Below are 19,887 nucleotides of genomic sequence, written 5' to 3'. Positions count from 1 at the left end.
TTTTACATCAACTATTTGATTTATTTAAGAATACATTGAAAAAGTCAATCAATTGTCTTATTCAAAATCACTTGGAATGTCTTGTAGTGTCTTATATCTTTTTCTTGCTGTGCCATGCTTCTGAAAAAAAAATTAATCTTACATTCATATATAAACTTCTTGCACATTCCTTTATTATAGAACGATTCACGTTGCCTGAAGGATATACATCCCCTCCCCTTTAAAGTTTTGAAACAAATAACGATGATAGTCTGTCGGAAGGGGACGATAAATGACTGACCGTGTTAAGAGAGAGCAATATGCCACGCTGAACTTCATTAAGTTATTAAAAAAAAAAACACATAAAAAACTTTAGACTAGATATGTGTCCAGTCAAGAGTCTTATTTCATTATACTCGTTGATTGTTGTCTATCATAATTTTTTTCTTTTATTGTTTTGTATAAATCAGGCTGTTGTTTTTCTTGTTTTTTTTTAGTTTTCATTAAATGCATTGTATCATGTAGGGGCCTTTAAAAGCCCTGCTACATAATGTCATTAAACATCTTATTGTCATTTTTAAGTGTTAAACTCTGTAGAGTGACATAGTTTATAACTTGTCATTTGTATCTAAGGGCATATGATACAGTCCTAGAAGTATACTATAGGCACATAATAACTTATCGAAGTGTTAAGCATTGTTTTCACAATGATGATAATAATATAACTTAACTTCCGAGAAACACACAGATGTCATTAAATGAGTTGTTTATATGTATTTGAAATACTTCAAAGGAAAGCAAATATGTTGTTTATGAAAGCACACTGTTGGACTAAAAGATTGATTTAAATAAACAACTTGTTTCTATTTTGTCACAAAAAAAATTATTTATTCAAATATCCAGATATCTTTTCTGTATTGTATGCCCTTAATCTTGAATGTAATGCATTGTTTATGCTAAATATTTGAATTAAATATGGAATAACAGTAATTCTGTATGAAAATCTTACTTCAAAAAAAAAATTCTCCTGAAAGGTTGTAGACATTCCAAAGAACCTGCGCCACTTCCAAATTGTAAACCTGCATATTGAACTTGTCCTTTGTGGCTTTTCTTTTAGCTCCTGTTAAAAAATAAAAGATACATTGTATGTACATTGTGTGTATGAAGCAATAAATATAATTTTAAGCAACAGTTTATATTATCTTGCTTGTACTGAAGTCTTACATAGTCTTTGTAATGTTCATTAAGCTGTTAAGGGAAATTTAATTTACTGTTTTGCAAATACATACATACACTGATTTTACTAGAAAAAAAAATCTCCATATTCAAATGGTGCTTATATTAGTGTTATTGTAACTTGTTTGTGTGCCTCGGAAACAAGGTATTGAGTCATGCTTATTGCAATAGTTGTTGTTGGTTTAAGTCTGTCAAATTTTTTCATAATGTGTATTTAATGTAGGCAGTTAGTTGTTTTGTTTCAATTGTGTTGAGAAAAGTTTAACATTTGTTTGTCAAGGCTTCAAAGTGGACTATATGGCATTGGTTTTCTCAGTTTTGAAAGCTGTACAGTGACCTATAATTTCTTTTATCCAAGTCATTTAAATTCTAGTGGATAGCTGTCTCATACACCTTATCGCTATTTCAGTATTTGGAAATTTGTCCCGCTTGAACTTTTTACGTCAGCATACGTCATACAATAATACACCTTATCGCTATTCCCGCTTGATCCGAGAATCTATCCTGCTTGAACTTTTGACGTCAAACAACAATCACTTTTCCATTGTGGCATCAGATATTTTTTATGATGACGTCAAAATTTTAAGGAAACTTGTGACAGTTGTGTGATGTGCAGTAATGGCGGACAAATAGCGATAAGGTGTATTACTTTCAATTGTGGTGTCAAATATTTTCTAATATGACGTCAACATTTTATGGGAACTTTTGTGATGTCCATGGCCAGTAATGGCGGACAAATAGCGATAAGGTGTATTGGCAATCAAACACACAAGCCACATATCCTTATAATTTTTTTATATCAATGAACAAATTCATAATTGGTGTACGTAGATGCTTGAACAGTGGCGGATTTAGGGGCCCCGACCCCCTTATGGAGCTACTTATAAGATAAATGTATAGACTATTTGCAAGTATCACTCCAAACGTTTGCTTGCCTTGGGCAGGGGGCCCCCTTTTTTCAAAACCCTGATCCGCACCTCCAGAAACAGATGTAATTTGGTTCCGATTATGATTGAACACACACGATGAATGCACAAGTTCATCTTAACAGATTAATCATTCTTACCAAGTGAGTATATATCGCGTAACAAACAATTTTCTTGGCTCTCTTTGTTGACATCCTGTCTTCGTTTCGAAATTCAAATTTCAAAATCATTTCCGGTGATAAAACAAAAGTCGATTCCGGAAAAGGTCGGTTTTCCGTAAGACATTTAAACGATACGAAAATTGAACTTAGTACAGTTACAGTTTTCATTTCTTAATTTCTAAAATATACACGAACGAAATGAATAAACATTAAACAAAAAAGGTGATTGTTTATTAATACATTATTGCGTAATTTAATGTTGACTCTTTTGAATTTTAAAATAAGAAGGAATACAATCTGACTTCAAGGATCTTCAAGATATCAATTAAGGATTTCAACCATAGTATCTTGCTTGTCATGATATTGATGAAATGTAGTACTATATCTTATCCTGAAAAAAACGAGCTAATTCCACAAAACGTTGTGTGTGGGGTTTTGAATAAAGTTTAAATAAAATGTTATTTTTATATCCGTAAAATGTTGAATAAAATATCAGTAAGACTATTAAGTAATGTGTATGTCAGAATATTTTATAGAAAACATTTAGCTGATATTTTTCAGATGTTTTATGTAAAACATTTTAATTTTACGTTATAAAACATTTTATGCAAATAGCAAAACTATATTTTCTGTAAAACATTTTTTTGCAGAATGTTTTTTGGATATTTGGAAAATATTTACTTTAAATGTTCTTAAAATATAAAATACCAATTGAAGAAAATATTATTTTTTTATATTATAAAATATCTACGGGATATTTTAGAACAATGTTTGAGAACATGAATAAAAGATATTAGCAAATAATATTTTGTTAATGTTGTAAAAACATTTTACTTAAATGTTAGAAATAAAACATTTCAAAAACAATAAAATAAACATTTTTTTTTATGTTTAAATGATATCTTATTGAAATATTTTGTGAGAGACGTCCATATGACATTTAAAAAATGTTTTTAAAATGTTGTGTGTTTGCTGGGAAGTTACAATTATTCATTTCCAAATTTTTCGGACGCCATCACGAGTTGGTTGACCACCAAGGGTTACCTGTTTCAAAGATGACGACTGATATGCTCCAATTGAAGTAATTACATTTCCGTCCTCTCTTCCTTTAATGTGACCTACCGAATTTTATTTATCATCGATTGTGTAGCAGCATGATCTGCCAATCCTTCAGGACGGGAGCACATGTGATCATCCCGATTTTTTGACGGGTTTTAGTTACATAGTCTTTAGTATTAAATGCTATGTTTTCGTACGTTGTTTGTCTTTAGGTCGTTTTCCAACGTTTTGCCATGGCATTGTCATTTTTTTTTTCTTATGTGTTTGAGTTTCCCTTCGGTATTTTTTTTTGTTTTGCAATGCATACAAATTTTCCCAGGAAGAGCTTTATACAGTTAAAATAAAACTTCAAGTGAGTATGCTAATGATGGGATGTACCTTATAATCAACAATCATCATTCATCAACAGATCAATTTGTTTTATTCCATTTCAATCTCAATTTCAATTCTTCATTAACCAAATGTTTTACAACATATAGGTACATGTATAATTAATATATGCTAAATATAAATTACAAAAATACACGATCATGACAAAACAGACAGAAGTATCAAATACACCTATAAATAAATACATATAAATATATTCCAAATAGCAAATATATGTTACAACTCAATTACAAATCAACTTACTGAAAACAGTCATTTCTGATCTTCAGAGCTCTAAATATATATTTTCCTAAGTTGCACAAGTCTTTTACATTAGTAGTGCTTAATAATTGTAAAAGTTTATAAACAGATAGCTTACGCCAATAATGTGGTGTTATCAAACATTCACGCAAATCTGAATATAAAGTACATGATAAAATAAAACACATTTCATCCTCAATATCATCAATACACAATGTACAGGTTCTAATGTTTCTATTTACATTTGAATGTCGTCCCTTCTCTATAGCTAGATTATGTGATGACAATCTAAATTTAACAATACACTTTTTTGTAACTTCGGGTATTGGTTTACATTAATATGTCTGCAAAGTAAAAAAATGATATCATCTATCTACTCTTGTTTGACAATATCCCATAGTCTCTGTTTAATAACCATAATATGATCTTTACATACAGAATTTTTTTGAATACCACAAATCATTTAAACCAAGATGGAACAATTCATTATATTACAGACCCAGCAGTGTTCCCAATTTTTCACTAAGGTAAGGTGGGTGTTTTGAAAAAATCACTTGTAACCGGGTGTTTTTTGTTTTTGTTTTAACATTTCCAACCTTTTTTTTTACTGTTGGTTGGGGTTAATATTGTTTTCAAATTTAATAGAATTGGACTGTTCTTCTGCTATCACTGCTAGCCTTTCATTTCACAAATTAGTTTTGCGGATCTCGGATAGCAGATATGGCTTTTGCATGACAACCTCCTCCAGCATATGCATGGCTTATCGATCCAAGTTTCTGTCCTGTTCCTCGCTCTAGTGCTGTTTTTTTTTGGCACACAGAGCAGTAATATCCTCCTTCTGTGACGTTTAGCTATTTAAAGTCCTGTTCATATTTATCAGCTTGGGAAAAACCCCCCAAATGAGGGGTAAGCTCTCAATGTAATGGCGATCTCTTTTATGAGGGGTACATTTGACGAGATACAAATGAGCACATATTGTTTTTATTTACAGAAACTTTTCCAAAAGAACTATACATCTACTTGGTATTATATGGTCAAAACATGTTTAAGAATTATATATTATTTATCATTTAAAATAATGGGACCCTCTTTTAGAAAATGTGTTCCAAATATAACGATTTTTTTCCCCATATAAGTTAAAAAATCTAAGTTTTTCTCTTTTCTTTTCTCCAACATAATTAACATGACCTCTTGCCAGAGAGACAGTCCCTCATTTAAGGGATATCCCTCATTTGGAGGATTGTTCCCAACCTGTTTCCATTTCAACAATTTCAATACAACTATCCGTTTTAGTTGACTTATTTGGCCTAGAATTTTCCTTATCACCATCGTCATCTGCCTTTCTCTCCCCCGATTAATAAAAGAAAACATTGAAATTTGACGATCCGCCATTTTTGTCAATGAAAACAATCAGCGAGGCGCGATTAGTATATAAATTTTTACGGTGCGGGACCGAAAAAAATCCGAAATTTGAAAAAAAAACGACCACCTCCTAAAATGGAAAGGTGGTCGGCACACCCGGCATAAATGCAGAAAAGAAAACACTATGGCCAGTTATTTTTGTCAAGCTGAGAGGTGTACAAAATGGGGAAATTTGTAATGCCAGTATGGAAACCTGCAATACCATTTATTTAGGCAGTAGTATTATGTTTTCGACAAACCATTAAGAGTGATTGATAAAAAATTGAAGTTGATTTATTTGTATTTGAAAATTTTCATGTGTAATTTGGCAATACGCTAGATTTTTGATTGCAACGATTCAGTTTAAATGATCGAGATGTGAATGGATGTGAAGTTAGCGGCCGGTTCGTTATTCAATATTCGATATTCAATATCCAACCGGCTGCTAGCAGTCGGTTCGATATTCAAATTTAGTTGAAAATCATAAAAAAAAATATAATATTTGATAACATTAAAAGCATGATTTTCATAGTTGAAAGGAGTGAAAAGATACGTAGGAAATCGTTTTATGACCCCTTCAAATTGTCGAATATAAACCCTTATCAATGCTTATGTAAGTTGCATATTTGTCTTTATGTAATATAGATTTTTATCAATAAAACGACATCAGAACTGTAATTTTATATCTAATATTTCTTAAAACAAAAACAAAAACCCATCACTCTAGAAACATTTAAAAATAGAAATAGAAATATATATGGAAAGCCCCCAAATAAGAAATATATAGTGAAAACCTACCCGAGACCGCTTAAATGACGGTGAGACCCCCTGTTCTTTCAATGTCCATAAAATTCAACGAAATCATAGACTCTATATATATAAAAATATAATCAATAGGATTTCCTAGAATAATCTCATCTTCGATATCTACAGAGGGCATAGATTGTCACTTTTCAGCAAAAAAATGTCAAAATTTCAGAACAAAGGGCACATTGCAATGGTGAGAGCCCCCTGATGTCCTAATCAACCTAATATTGAGCAGACCGTTAGTCAATAGGTAGATACAAACGTGACTAAAAGGAATTTGGGTACACTTCCTGTCTTCTATGTTTTCAGAGGGCCCAAAGTGCAATTTGGATATTCAAAATATATAGTGAAAACATACCTGAGACCGCTAAAATGACGGTGAGACCCCTGTTCTTTCAATGTCCATGAAATTCGACGAATTCATAGACTCTGTATATATAAAGATTGTATCAAAAGGATCTCCTAGAATAATGTCATCTTCGATATCTACGGATGGCATAGATTGTCACTTTTCAGCTAAAAATTGTCAAAATTTCAGAACAAAGGGCACAGGGCAATGGTATGAGCCCCCTGATGTCTCAATCTGCCTAATATTAAGCAGACAGTTAGTTAATAGGTAGATACAAACGTGACTAAATGAAATTTGGGTACACTTCCTGTCATCTATGTTGACGGAGGGCCCAAAGTGCCAGTTGGATATTCAAAATATATAGTGAAAACCTACCTGAGACCGCTTAAATGACTTTGAAACCCCCCTGTTCTTTCAATGTCCATAAAATTCGACGAAACCATAAACTCTGTATATATAAAGATTGAATCAAAAGGATTTCCCAGAATAATGTTATTTTCGATATCTACGGAGGGCATAGATTGTCATTTTTCAGCAAACAATTGTCAAAATTTCAGGACAAATGGCTAAGGGCAATGGTATGAGCCCCTGATGTCTCAATCTGCCTAATATTAAGCAAACAGTTAGTTAATAGGTAGATACAAACATGACTAAAAATAATTAGGGTAGACTTCCTGTCTTCTATGTTTACGGAGGGCCCAAAGTGCCAGTTGAATATTAAAAATATATAGTGAAAACCTATCTGCGACCGCTTAAATGACGGTAAGACCCCCCTGTTCTATCAATGTCTATAAAAGTCGACGAAATCATAGACTCTGTATATATAAAGATTATATCAAAAGGATTTCCTAGAATAATCCCATCTTCGATATCTACGGAGGGCAAATATTGTCACTTTTCAACAAAAAATTGTCAAAATTTCAAGACAAAGGGCACAGGGCAATGGTGAGAGCCCCGTGATGTCTCAATCTGCCTAATATTAAGCAGACAGTTAGTTAATAGGTAGATACAAACGTCACTAAAAGGAATCTGGGTCACGTCCTGTCTGCTAAATTCACGGAGGGCCCAAAGTGCCAGTTGGATATTCAAAGTATATAGCGAAAACATACATGAGACCGCTTAAATGACGGTAAGACCCCCTTGTTCTTTCAATGTCCATAAAATTCAACGAAACCATAGACTCTGTATATATAAAGGTTGTAACAAAAGGATTTTTTAGAATAATGTCATCTTCTATATCTAAGGAGGGCACATATTGTCATTTTTCAGCAAAAAATTGTCAAAATTTCAGGACAAAGGGCACAGGGCAATGGTGAGAGCCCCCTGATGTCTGAATCTGCCTGATATTAAGCAGACAGTTATTTAATAGGTAGATACAGACGTGATTAAAAGGAATCTAGGAACACTTTCTGTCTTCTATGCTTACGAGGGCCCAAAGTGCCAGTTGGCTAGGTTTTAGCTATATATTTTGAATATCCAACTGGCACTTTGGGCCCTCCGTAAACATAGAAGACAGGAAGTCCACCCAGATTTCTTTTAGTCACGTTTGTATCGACCTATTAACAAACTGTCTGCTTAATATCATGCAGATTGAGGGAACAGGGGGCTCTCACCATTGCCCTGTGCCCTTGTCCTGAAATTTTGACAATTTTTAGCTGAAAAGTGACAATCTAAGCCCTAAGCCCTCCGTAGATATCGAAGATGACATTATTCTGGGAAATCCTTTTGATACAACCTTTATATATACAGAGTATATGATGTCCTCGAATTTTATGGACATTGAAAGACCAGGAGGGGGGGGAGGTCTCATCGTCATTTCAGCGGTCTCAGGTAGGTTTTCACTATATATTTTGAATATCCAACTGGCACTTTTGGCCCTCCGTAAACATAGAAGACAGAAAGTCTACCCAGATTTCTTTTAGTCACGTTCGTATCTACCTATTAACTAACTGTCTGCTTAATATTAGGCAGATTAAGACATCAGGGGGCTCTCACCATTGCCCTGTGCCCTTGTCCTGAAATTTTGACAATTTTTAGCTGAAAAGTGACAATCTAAGCCTTCCGTAGATATCGAAGATGACATAATTCTGGGAAATCCTTTTGATACACAAAAACAGGAAACAGTGACTATGATCAGAACTGCAATATTATAAAACAGCTAATAAAAAGCAGCCATCAATTAACTCATAATCATCGCTTCATTTTATCATATGTTCTATAACCTATATGGGTATAAAAGGTTTGACAGATATCGAAAAATTTCAATTTGCCCTTAAAATGTTTTAATTACACACAAGTAAATTAACAGCTGTGCTCTGAGCGCATGGTACGCCCGTCGCCTGTTCATAGAATAACATTCCATAACTCCTAAATGTCAAATCAGAAATTTATAAAACAGCTAAAGTGAGCTCACCTCAATAGAAATAAAGTATAGTCAACAATGTTTCATAAAAACTGCTGAAAGCACTGTTGAGTTATTGTCCGAAAACAGGAAAATCCCCCTTTTTAAATGAATAAAACCCAATAAATCGGAAACTTAAAACCTAAAATTTATATAAATCGAAAAACAGCTCAATTCAATATTAATAGATTTAAATAATTCATCAAAGTTGCATGAAACCAACTTAATTAAAGCACTGTTGAATTATTGTCTGAAAACTTGAAAATCCCCCTTTTTTAGAATAAGTTATACCCCATAACTCGGAAACGTAAAGTCCAAACTTTATAAAAATCAAAAGACAGCTCACGTCAACAGATATCAACAATTCAACAAGTTTCATGCAAATCGGTTAATTCGATTTTGAGTTATTGTTCGACAAGTGGACGACCGGAGGACAGACGGACGGGCAATGGTGTACCATATTACGTGCCGTAAACTGGCGTATAAAAAAAAACCTGTAATCATGTATTGGTTGGTGACTACTTTATTGAGGGTAATTTGATATGAGGAGATTGGAAATTAAAAGAGGCGTTGGCAACTATATTTTTATTTAGATCTTTTGCGTTAATATTATATTATGTGATCCTTCAACGATAAAAAAATATTATTTACCTCCGCTCCATTTCAATTAGAGCACTTGAAACGCTGAAAAATTGAAAGTAATTAGTCTAGCGATAAAAGTGAAAGTAAATATAATAAAGGCGTTTTCAAAAAGCCTCGATTTTTAAAGCTATTTATGAAATTCAAGGAATATAATAACAAGAGATAAACAAGTGTCTGATAAAGAAGTACTAATCAACGGGGAAGTACATAATTATGTGAATTTAGAAAATTTCGAAAGACAAAGAAGTAATTATTTCTTTTGTTTAAATAGACGAACGTGTATTTGTTTTCTATAATTGATAACTGGATAATATTATTCAATGCGCATTTAGATTTCTGCCCGAGCTACATTTTATAAGTGAGTAATATTCATTGTTTTCAGTGCGGTACATGTTGTACAAAACGTTACTTTTGATATCAAAATCTATTATGCTTCATTTTCCTTTAATATAAACTTTCAGTATTTTGGAACTTTCAGTGTAATTTACTCTAAATACTAGATGTTCTATAAACTCGTTTCTATTATAACATTTTACCTTAATCATTTTTAAATTGAACATTTGGAATCGTACACTGTTTTGTTAAAGGCGTCGTAGAATATACTCACACTGTTAGAGCAGCTACGTATTCAGACTCCCCTTTCCTAAGAGTTCTATTCATATTTTTTATTTTGTTATGAAGATGTGCTCTCATTTTCTCCTATATCATGATCATGTCTATAACCTCTTTAACTTGTTAAGCTTAGCTGTGTTTAGTTTCGTGTTTGATTTTGTTCGTATGTTCTTATAAGTTTGATTTATTCTCTTGACTTTCTTTTAAAATTGCATACATTTACCCAGTAAAAGATTGAAACGGATTTTAACTCCGCTATTGAAATCGACGAATTACAAGAAATTAGAACCAAACTCATTGCAGGAGTACAGAGAACACCAATTATGGTTCGAATGTATGAGCTGACACAAGTACGAACTGCAGTGGATACTATTTTTCTTAGTGTATGGTAAAGTTTTGCCGTTTCCTTGCAGATTTAGCGGATAAGCATTACGTTTTGTATATTTCAAATATAAAAAACGCGTTTAAATGAGAGAGAGAGAGAGAGAGAGAGAGAGAGAGAGAGAGAGAGAGAGAGATTTCTAAACTGTATTTGTATGAGAAAAAGGGGGTTGTTACCTCTGTTATGAATGAAACTACTCTTATTAATCACCAGGAGCCTGATTTTCGAAAGTATCTTATGACTAAGGCATCATGTCCTACGATGGTCTTATGAACTGTCATAGTCGTTATATTTGTTTTCAATAGTGTCACAAGTTACGATATGGCTTTTATTTTAAACTTAAGAGCCATCGCGACATGAACAATGATTATTATCATAAAAGTTACGACATCGGGAGTTCTCTTTTATTTTCTACAAGCTTCTTAGAACTGTTTACGCAGCAAGTTCACTTATGTGATCAGTGATATTTACCGCAGTCTGCTATCAAAATAATATATAAATATTCTTCTCCACTTCGGCAATTAGAATCTAAATCACCAGCGACGTAAAATTTATGACTCCTTTTCCTTCTCGTGATTATATATAATAAATACATATATTATTTCTTTCCTTATTAAATAGTTTATTTACGTATTTACACAGTAATTGGTTAAGCGAGCACTCTATGTACTAAATCTTAAAAGTATTCACAAAAAATAACACTTCATGTATAATAATATAGAATTCTATTATACATGTATATATACAAACTAACGAAGTAGGTGCGGGGCATCAAGGCCCGGTTTTGGTCCAAGAAAATGAAGTTTTTTATAACTATTAATGTTTGGAAATGCAAAAAAAAAGAGATATGAATGAGTTACATAAAATTTTACAAGTTTTGACTTCACAATTACGTCACAATATGCACTATTATACGGAACTCGATTTTGGACTTCATCAGGAGTTAATTTCTTGCTCTGGAAGATGATGGCAAAGGCTTGGTTAGTACCGGTATTTCATATCTTATATACATGTATGTTTTGTGTTTCTTTGTGCTACATTAATCTCTTTTCGGTGTTTTTAGAGACCGTCTAATATAGATACTAAAAAATTTACTAAAACAAGGAAAATCAAGAAATTTTACAATATACACATAGTTTGTTGCCATTGCAACTCGTTGAATGTAACATTTGTTTTTATTTACGGAACACAGTGTATCTAAGTGTAATATGTATGGTAACTTTTCAATTTGCACTAACATTTACGACACATAAGGGTCTTATTGGCCCTACTAAACAAATTATCAACCTAGATTTTTTCCTTTTCATATATAATCTCCTTTTCATTTAAATGAAAAAAAAAGATAATGGTTATTTTATTATTGTTAATAATTATTTAAAAAAAAGAAGTTTCACTTATGTCATCATGGTCATAACAGCTTGATAGGTATGACTATCTTAGGCCAGCCTCGATTTACATTTTATAACAAATCATATGATGGTCATAAGAAGGTCTTAAACTTTGTCATAAGATTTATCTTATGACCATATTTGAGGAGATTTTCGGAAACCACGGCGTTCTTACAATTTATCACAATGATAGAGATTATTGGATAAATGTGTATTGAAGAAGGAAGATGGATCTTTGAATTTGTTAACGAAAATGAATTTTTTTTGACATTATATCATTATAGCGTTTGACGTTAATTCGTATACAATTTTATCATTTAATTTGATATATTATATTATTAGGTTTTTGTGATAAAAATAGTGATACATAATTATGTATATACATTGTATACGGAACTCGATTTTGAACTTCATCAGGAGTTAATTTCTTGTTCTGGAAGATGATGACAAAGGCTTTAATACCGGTATTTCATATATTAAATATTTGTGTGTGGTGTGTCATTGTAGAGGGGGGAGAGAGAGGGGGGGGGGGGGGGGGGGTGGGGGCTCATTGTAGTGCGAACAATTTCATGCAACCTGTCTCTCATAGGCCATATCAATTTCTTTAATAGTACGGAATAGGGCCGCCAATGCGTCATTTTCTTAATAATTTCAAACAGAGCTAAGTGGTACTGAAGCACACGCAAGCGTAAGTGAAGTTTACATATACATGATATATAAAAAAAAAACCAAAAAACACCATTTTCCATTATGCCATGCGTATTGTAAACATGAGGTTTGTCGTTAGAGAGGAGAAACCAAATAAAGAAACAAATGTGTCTCTATTGTATTTATTATAGTATTTTGGTATTTCCCACTTTATTTTCATTTGTCATACAATTGTAGGAAGGAAATGAGTGGGAATTTGAAAACATAACGGAAACTTAAACTTCTTACAAGAAAAACATAAAAATAAAATGTATTTCATGGACAATTTTGTATTCATCATCGTTTTGAGGTAAGCACAATATTACGACTGATCTTATTTGGAGGGCTTTATGTATTACATATAAAAGTATATGAAGTGCAAACATCAATCCGACAGTAATTCAACAACATAATAAAACAGATATGTATGTACAGAGAGGTGAAAACTTTGTCTTAACTAATACTCTGGCGTCTATAAAACATGTCAACATAGCATAGGCCTGGTTTTAAGACCTATGTTTGTCTGTTTTTTTATTCATATATAAACACAATTGTGTAGGAGGATCACGAGGCCTAACTAAAATAATACCCCAATTTTATTTGGTGTTCTGATGTTCAGTAGTTGTCGTTTGTTGATGTGGTTCATAAGTATTTCTCATTTCTCGTTTTTTATATAGATTAGACCGTTGGTTTTCCCGGTAGTCATTTTGGGGCCCTTTATAGCATGCTGTTCAGAGAGTTGTCTCATTGGCACTCAGACCACATCTTCTAATATCTATAATCATTGAATTTTTTGGGTTAAATACAATGAAGTTGTGCTTTCTTGTTGCTCAAAACATGTATAGTATTCAAAATAAGATGGGTAGTCATGTAAACAACTATTATAGTTACGAAATAGCAGGTAATTGACCTTATCGCATGTTTTATCAGTCGAAAAAAACCGATCTACACTCGAAAAAAGTGAACCGATTCACTCGAAAAACCACGATCCTAGCCGGACAATATACTTACCATGCCAAAGTAAAAATACAAACAATACGTTGCCATCTAAGAGATGAAGGGAATATCGAATTGTATGTTGCTCGTGCAGACGTAAGTAGATGGAAAGAACATAAAACCAACATGTATTGAAAAATATTAATTCTACGGATACGATACCACACGAATATATTTGACATGCCTACTTGAATAGTATATCGGAAGACCGTATGTATTTCAATTTAAAAAACAAGTGTACATGCAGTTGTATACCAGTAATATTACACGACTTGTAACAGAGATCTCCATGATTTGTTCTGCTGTAAATTTATGCACACATGTAGATCTACCTATTTTCAAAACCCGAAGGATAGACTGGAGTTAAGAAATATGTTTAAGAACAATGGTCGTCTCCTTCATGCAGGCTTTAAAATTTTTGCTAACGCTGGGCGCCCGTTTGAATGTGCGATATGTATTTTGCAGCCACGTCCGAGAAGAATGTGGACGTTAATTCCGATGGCTGGAGAAGGGAGAAGGCCAGGCTCATTACACGCTATATAATCATTAAGACACCTCTCCAAAGGTCCGTAGGTTGCCCGTATCCAACATACTCTAGTTTTTCAGTGGCAATACAAACTTCCTGCACCAATTGAATACAAATACGTTTCTGTGATTTGCCTCTTATGTTTCAACAATGCATCAAAACGAATAAAATAATTTCTATAAGAATAAACATTGTATAATATAATATGAATTTATTATGTCATGTATTCTAATTTTTATGTTATTCAACAAAATAGATGAGGTCTTGATTTTAAAATTAAAACTATCTAAAACTAATCTAAGAACCATGTAAATGTCGAAAATAAGAAAGGTCTTTGCTGTGGAGTTTAATAGAAAAGTTACGTTAAACACATTTTGTTTATTATATTTAGGTATAATATGATATTTGCTGGAGCTGATGTATAAAACATATCTAAAAGTTTGAGAATTATCTTTTCGTGCAAGGATTTCGAATTATATATAACGTATTTGAAATATAGGTTATATACGCTATTTCGAATCAAAATCCGGTGTCAAAATTATCATTTGACTGCCATTTCCGAAATGAAAGTCATATGGACGAAGAATTTCGCAGATGAAATTTCAAATACACATAGAACACATCCCACATAAAACCCTGCTTTTAACCATGTTAACGTTTGAATGAAAATGTGGAAAAAATTAATGGTTCGATTAAAAGAGAGACCTACCTTAATTGCATGATATATGCTGAGCTTATTGTTTTACGTCCCAACAGAAAAAAAAACCCACTAAAACAGTTCGCAAGACTACTGTATCCTGATACAGAGATCTTGACTCTTTTTGAGGACGAACCAAACGGGAAGTACAATAAATAGCTGTAGGTTTTTTTTAAATCTATTTTAAACTTGTTTGCTCACAGGTAAATTTGAAAAAATTTTTTAAAATAAAACAACCTATCAAAAACTCAATCGCACTAGGTCATGATATGTTTAAATTTGAATTGTTGATTGCAGATATATGAGTGAGGTAAATTTATTTATAATTCTTACTTAAGTACACATGCATGATTGTTTTATGTAATTGTAATGTTAAACATGACACTCAGACATGCTTGCATATATAAGCATACTTATGTATTTGCTTTGGTATTGATCTTTTTTATGACTTTGACTTCCAAAGACTTGAATTTTTCGTAGGCTTAACATGTCCGAACGACGCATTATTTTTGCGGCGATTTTTTTAAAAATTGATTATATCAGTGGCGGATCCAGAAATTTCTACAAAGGGGTCCTCTGGCTGCCATAAGAGAGGGCCCGCACAGGGGCGGATCTAGCCATTTTGAAAAGGGGGGTTCCCAACCCATGATAAAGGGGGGGAGGGGGTTTCCAACTATATGTCCCCATTCAAATGCATTGATTGTCCAAAAAGAAGGGGGTGGGGTTCCAACTCTCCCTGGATCCGCCACTGCCGCTCCAGTCATGTTTTAGTGATTCCCAATATAATCAACCAATTTTTTCCCACAAAAGGGAGGCCCTGGCCCCTGTCCCTTGGATCCGACTATGAATATTTCATTTGTGCCATAAATTAATACTTTTTCTGCAAATTACCAGGTATAATGTAACGAACGGAAATAAGTGACTTTTGATATTCATATGTCATTGTTTTTAAATTTTCAAAGCGTTATTGGAATCCATATGTTTTTCTTCGTTGCAACATATTATTTGTTTCATAATAAAAAAAAAAAATTCAGATAATTTCAATAATTTTTGCGCAGGAAATTTTCTTGTGGCAATGTGCATGATGTGTGAATTATAATAGGGTGAACGTTTCATATAAAACTGTTGTTATGAAACCTCGTTCAAATTTTATGGTGAAGCTTTTATTCTTTCCCAGACACCAACCTTTTGCATTTTTTGATGATTCGTTCTCCTCCTGAACATGCATGGATATGAACTGGACGCAACGCAAACAATATCTACAATTCATTATTATGCAATCATATTTCATTTTTCAGTAAAAATAACACTTGAAGATCTGCATTAAAAGAAACCAAGGGTATGTGATATGTACAAATTTTCAAGGTAGATACTACACACAAATTTTTTGTGTGTTTTAATATGTTGCCATATGTGATTTTAAATGAATATTGCCTTTTACAGTTAACTTATAATCGACTGACAATAATTAGAGAACATTAAATTATTTTCATTCCTCAACGCTTCTATATATAGAAGCTGATATTGTTAAAATCTTAATCTGAATTCAACCAGATTTTTCTGTGCTCCGTTAGGTTTGTATGCAGCAGCTTTCGTGTCTTATATCGTTCAGTATACACATTTATTCTAGACTTGACCTAGTCGAATAGATTCGACTACTGACAAAGACTTTTAACACCGAAAGTTTTTAATAAATTATGTCTGAGGTCAGAATATATTGTAAAAATACTGACATTGTTTCCAGTCATAACTGATACTCACATCACAGGGACTCGGTTAGCCGGATTTTTTTTTTTGAAGAAACCATTTGTCTTCTGATTTTTTTTTTCGGGGGGGGGGGGGGGGCAATTTTATTTTACACTATTTTTAAGTTTCGCAAGATGTTACTGAGAACATTTTTTATAAAGTATATGGTCTTCGATAGTATACTGCGCGTTGCTTGTAAACACATATCTCTTGAAACCACTGTTATTAATTAAAAATTAAAACATACAGTGAAAACGAAAACACATTAAATTATTATGATTGAAAAATATATCTTCAAATTGCGAGTCCCTAAGACGTATACTACTGAAGTTAATAACAGTCTAATACTTTAAAAGTTACCCAATTATTTTAAACTGAACTAAACATGTTTGTTTGTAACAATATACATGTATATCAGTCAAAGTGCCACATGTGTATATAATTGCCTGAAGAACGCAATATTGAAGAAACGACAATAACATTTTAATGCGTTCTTTTTTTAAAGGATCTTAATTTATACAATCCAATAAATATTTTTTTAATGTACGCGAACACAAAAACACATGCTAAGGTTGAGTGAACTACATGTAACTAAAAGCTACATGTAGTTAAGTAAAACGTACACGGTTTTGAAATCTAAATAAAAACAATCAGTCTAGATTTTGCACCCTGTAACAAGGAATATTTGTTTAATTGTTGTATGTTTAACGCCATATTCAGAAAAGTTAACGCAAGCAGTTACACATGCCACCTTTCATGGATAGCGGAAAATATTTTATCAGCTCAGGGATCGAATCGTTGAAATCCAGCACTCTTAGTGAGCACGCTTGCACGAGACCACTGGCATAAATCTGTTACACTACATGTTGTATAATGTTCGTTAGAGTTATCCTTCTTTAAATGGTTAAGTATGAACTAAAAGTATACGATACCTTTAAGCTGACCATTGATAAGTATTTTGAATACCAACAAGAACCCAAACGAGAGATCTTTTTTTGTACTCACTTAAGGCTTGATAATAAATCATGTAGATTAATAATATGTTGATGCACATCACAACTGGTCAGTGATTTGTGTGCATCTTAAAATTGCTATCTATGATGTTTATTGATATTGTCATATTACATATATTGATATACTTGTTTTTGCTTGATTGTATTTGAATTATCTCCCCTTGACTTAGGTTGTCATTTACTGTTGCTATTTATTTCGTTATTCTGTCCAAAATGTCCTGTCTAACCCTTATCTGTTAATGATCTCTGGTGGCCTCTCCTGGTTCCTCTCATGTTCAACATCATAGTATTGACAGTGATGCATGTGGCTAGAGGAGAAGGCTGATGCAATCATTAACATCAACATATTCATGTACTCTAACCCAGAGTGATAAATTATGGGTATGATCTAGTAGATAATTATCATATATATAATATAAAATTAGCATATCTAACTTTTTAACTTTAGACTGTTATTGAAAAAATTAATATTAAGGTAGCTCAGGGGTATAGAAAAAAATGACAGAATTTTCTTATACTTTGCCAAAATAAAGATTTTACTATGCTTTTTTTTTTTTAAATGATAAAAAAGTATGGGTCACTGCGCTATTTTTCAAGGTACGAGTCGTTCAAAATTGCCAAAATTTGCTTAGATTGTTCATGAAAAAACACATTTTTGTGCATAAAAAGAAATCTATGAGACAGAATTCTGAAATAAAATATGAGAAGATAGGTTTTATAATATATTTTAAAAAAATAAAAAGAAAAAATGGTGTCACCGAACTTGTTTTTCTTGCTACAAGTAAAAAATGAAAATTTCCCTATATGTCCAGTATAAATAATATAACATCATTCACAGATTGGCAGCTATTTTTATCTGTATGTCATGTTGCCTTTACAAATGAATGCCTCAATGTCACCCTATTTATAGTACACAATAACAATTGTATACTTTTTCAGTTAAAAAAATTCAGTGATAAATTGCAGTTTATCCCCCTTTAAGACAGTACCAATGACGATCTAAATAATTAGCAGGCTATATTATTTATCATATAGTCGAAAGCGATCTGACAATATCATTATGAACCCCATAAAAAATAGAATATGAACTCAGGTGCTCCTGAAGGGTTAGCATATCCTACTCCAAATGTGCCACCCGTTACTCCTATGAAATATGTTGACAAAGTGATGAAGCATCACGCAATAACTGATTGGTTATTGATTCTTATCTTTCCAAAAGATATCACCAAATTCATAAACCATCGGTCAATTTTCTTGCCCTGAAATTTGTACGAATATGAGATTCTGAATTGAAACAAATTTCATGACAAAGGATAGATAGACTGTCACCGAAATTAACAACACAGACATTGGAAATTAAAAAAAAAAAAAACACAAAGCAAGAATAACACGAATCCCTTTTCAAAGAAACATGAGCGATCCCAAATTAGGTATGACTTGTAGATCATATCAATATTATGAACTATACTTGGCTATTTTATTTTCAGTAGTTACCTCGACTGAGTTAAAAAAAAAACAACAACACATAGATATGTCATTACTCTACTTTTAAACAACATGTAATATGTAATATATATTATACCATTTGATAACTTAATCTATATCTTTGCGTGGATTTAAACAAATAAATGTATAATCTATTTATATTTTAGTAGATATTTTACAAAATGGACGTCATTCTACTTCCTGCATATAAATCTTGCTTCTTCACGGTGTTTGCATTATTGAATTTTGAGATTTGTACAGTGCAAACATATGGTATGTTTTAACTGCAAGCTAACATTGATAATCACATTACAATGATAATATGTTTAATTTTTCCATATTGATAAAACTTTAGTAGGTTTTTCTATATGAATGGGATATTGAATAAATAAGCATATTCACCTGCGGAAAAATGCTATTCACCGCGCAAAACGTCGCGTGCTTTTACGTTTATAATTTTGGCAAAAAAACGTTTGATGTACAATTAGTTTTGGTAAATAATTTTCATTACATACATTTTACTTGGAACATGGAATAAAACAATTACTGTCTTTTGTTTCGGTAAATATGTGGATTAATTGGCTTTTGAAAAACTGATATTCACTTCGGCCGTTAGCCTCAGTGAATATCAGTTTTTCAAAAGTCAATAAAATCACATATTTACCTCATCAAAAGACAGTTATTGTATAATATTCTTACAGCAGCATATTCATTGCAATGAAGAAAAGACTTCTAAAACTAATTGAAAGCAATAACAAATGGTG

The 19,887-nt window shown here is 32.3% G+C and overlaps 1 long non-coding RNA gene across 1 annotated transcript; it reads right to left on the bottom strand.

The window, feature by feature from the left end:
• On the bottom strand, nucleotides 1-2,971 carry LOC127736612 (uncharacterized). The gene is made up of 3 exons (XR_007999079.1): nucleotides 2,282-2,971; nucleotides 989-1,099; nucleotides 1-120 (listed from the first exon to the last, which is right to left on the bottom strand). It is a non-coding gene; the product is annotated as an uncharacterized LOC127736612 (long non-coding RNA).
• Nucleotides 2,972-19,887: the final 16,916 nt, after the last annotated feature.

This window comes from Mytilus californianus, unplaced genomic scaffold, assembly GCF_021869535.1.
Source record: "Mytilus californianus isolate M0D057914Y unplaced genomic scaffold, xbMytCali1.0.p SCAF_34, whole genome shotgun sequence".
NCBI lineage: Eukaryota > Metazoa > Mollusca > Bivalvia > Mytilida > Mytilidae > Mytilus > Mytilus californianus.
This window is presented reverse-complemented; position numbering and strand designations above follow the sequence as displayed.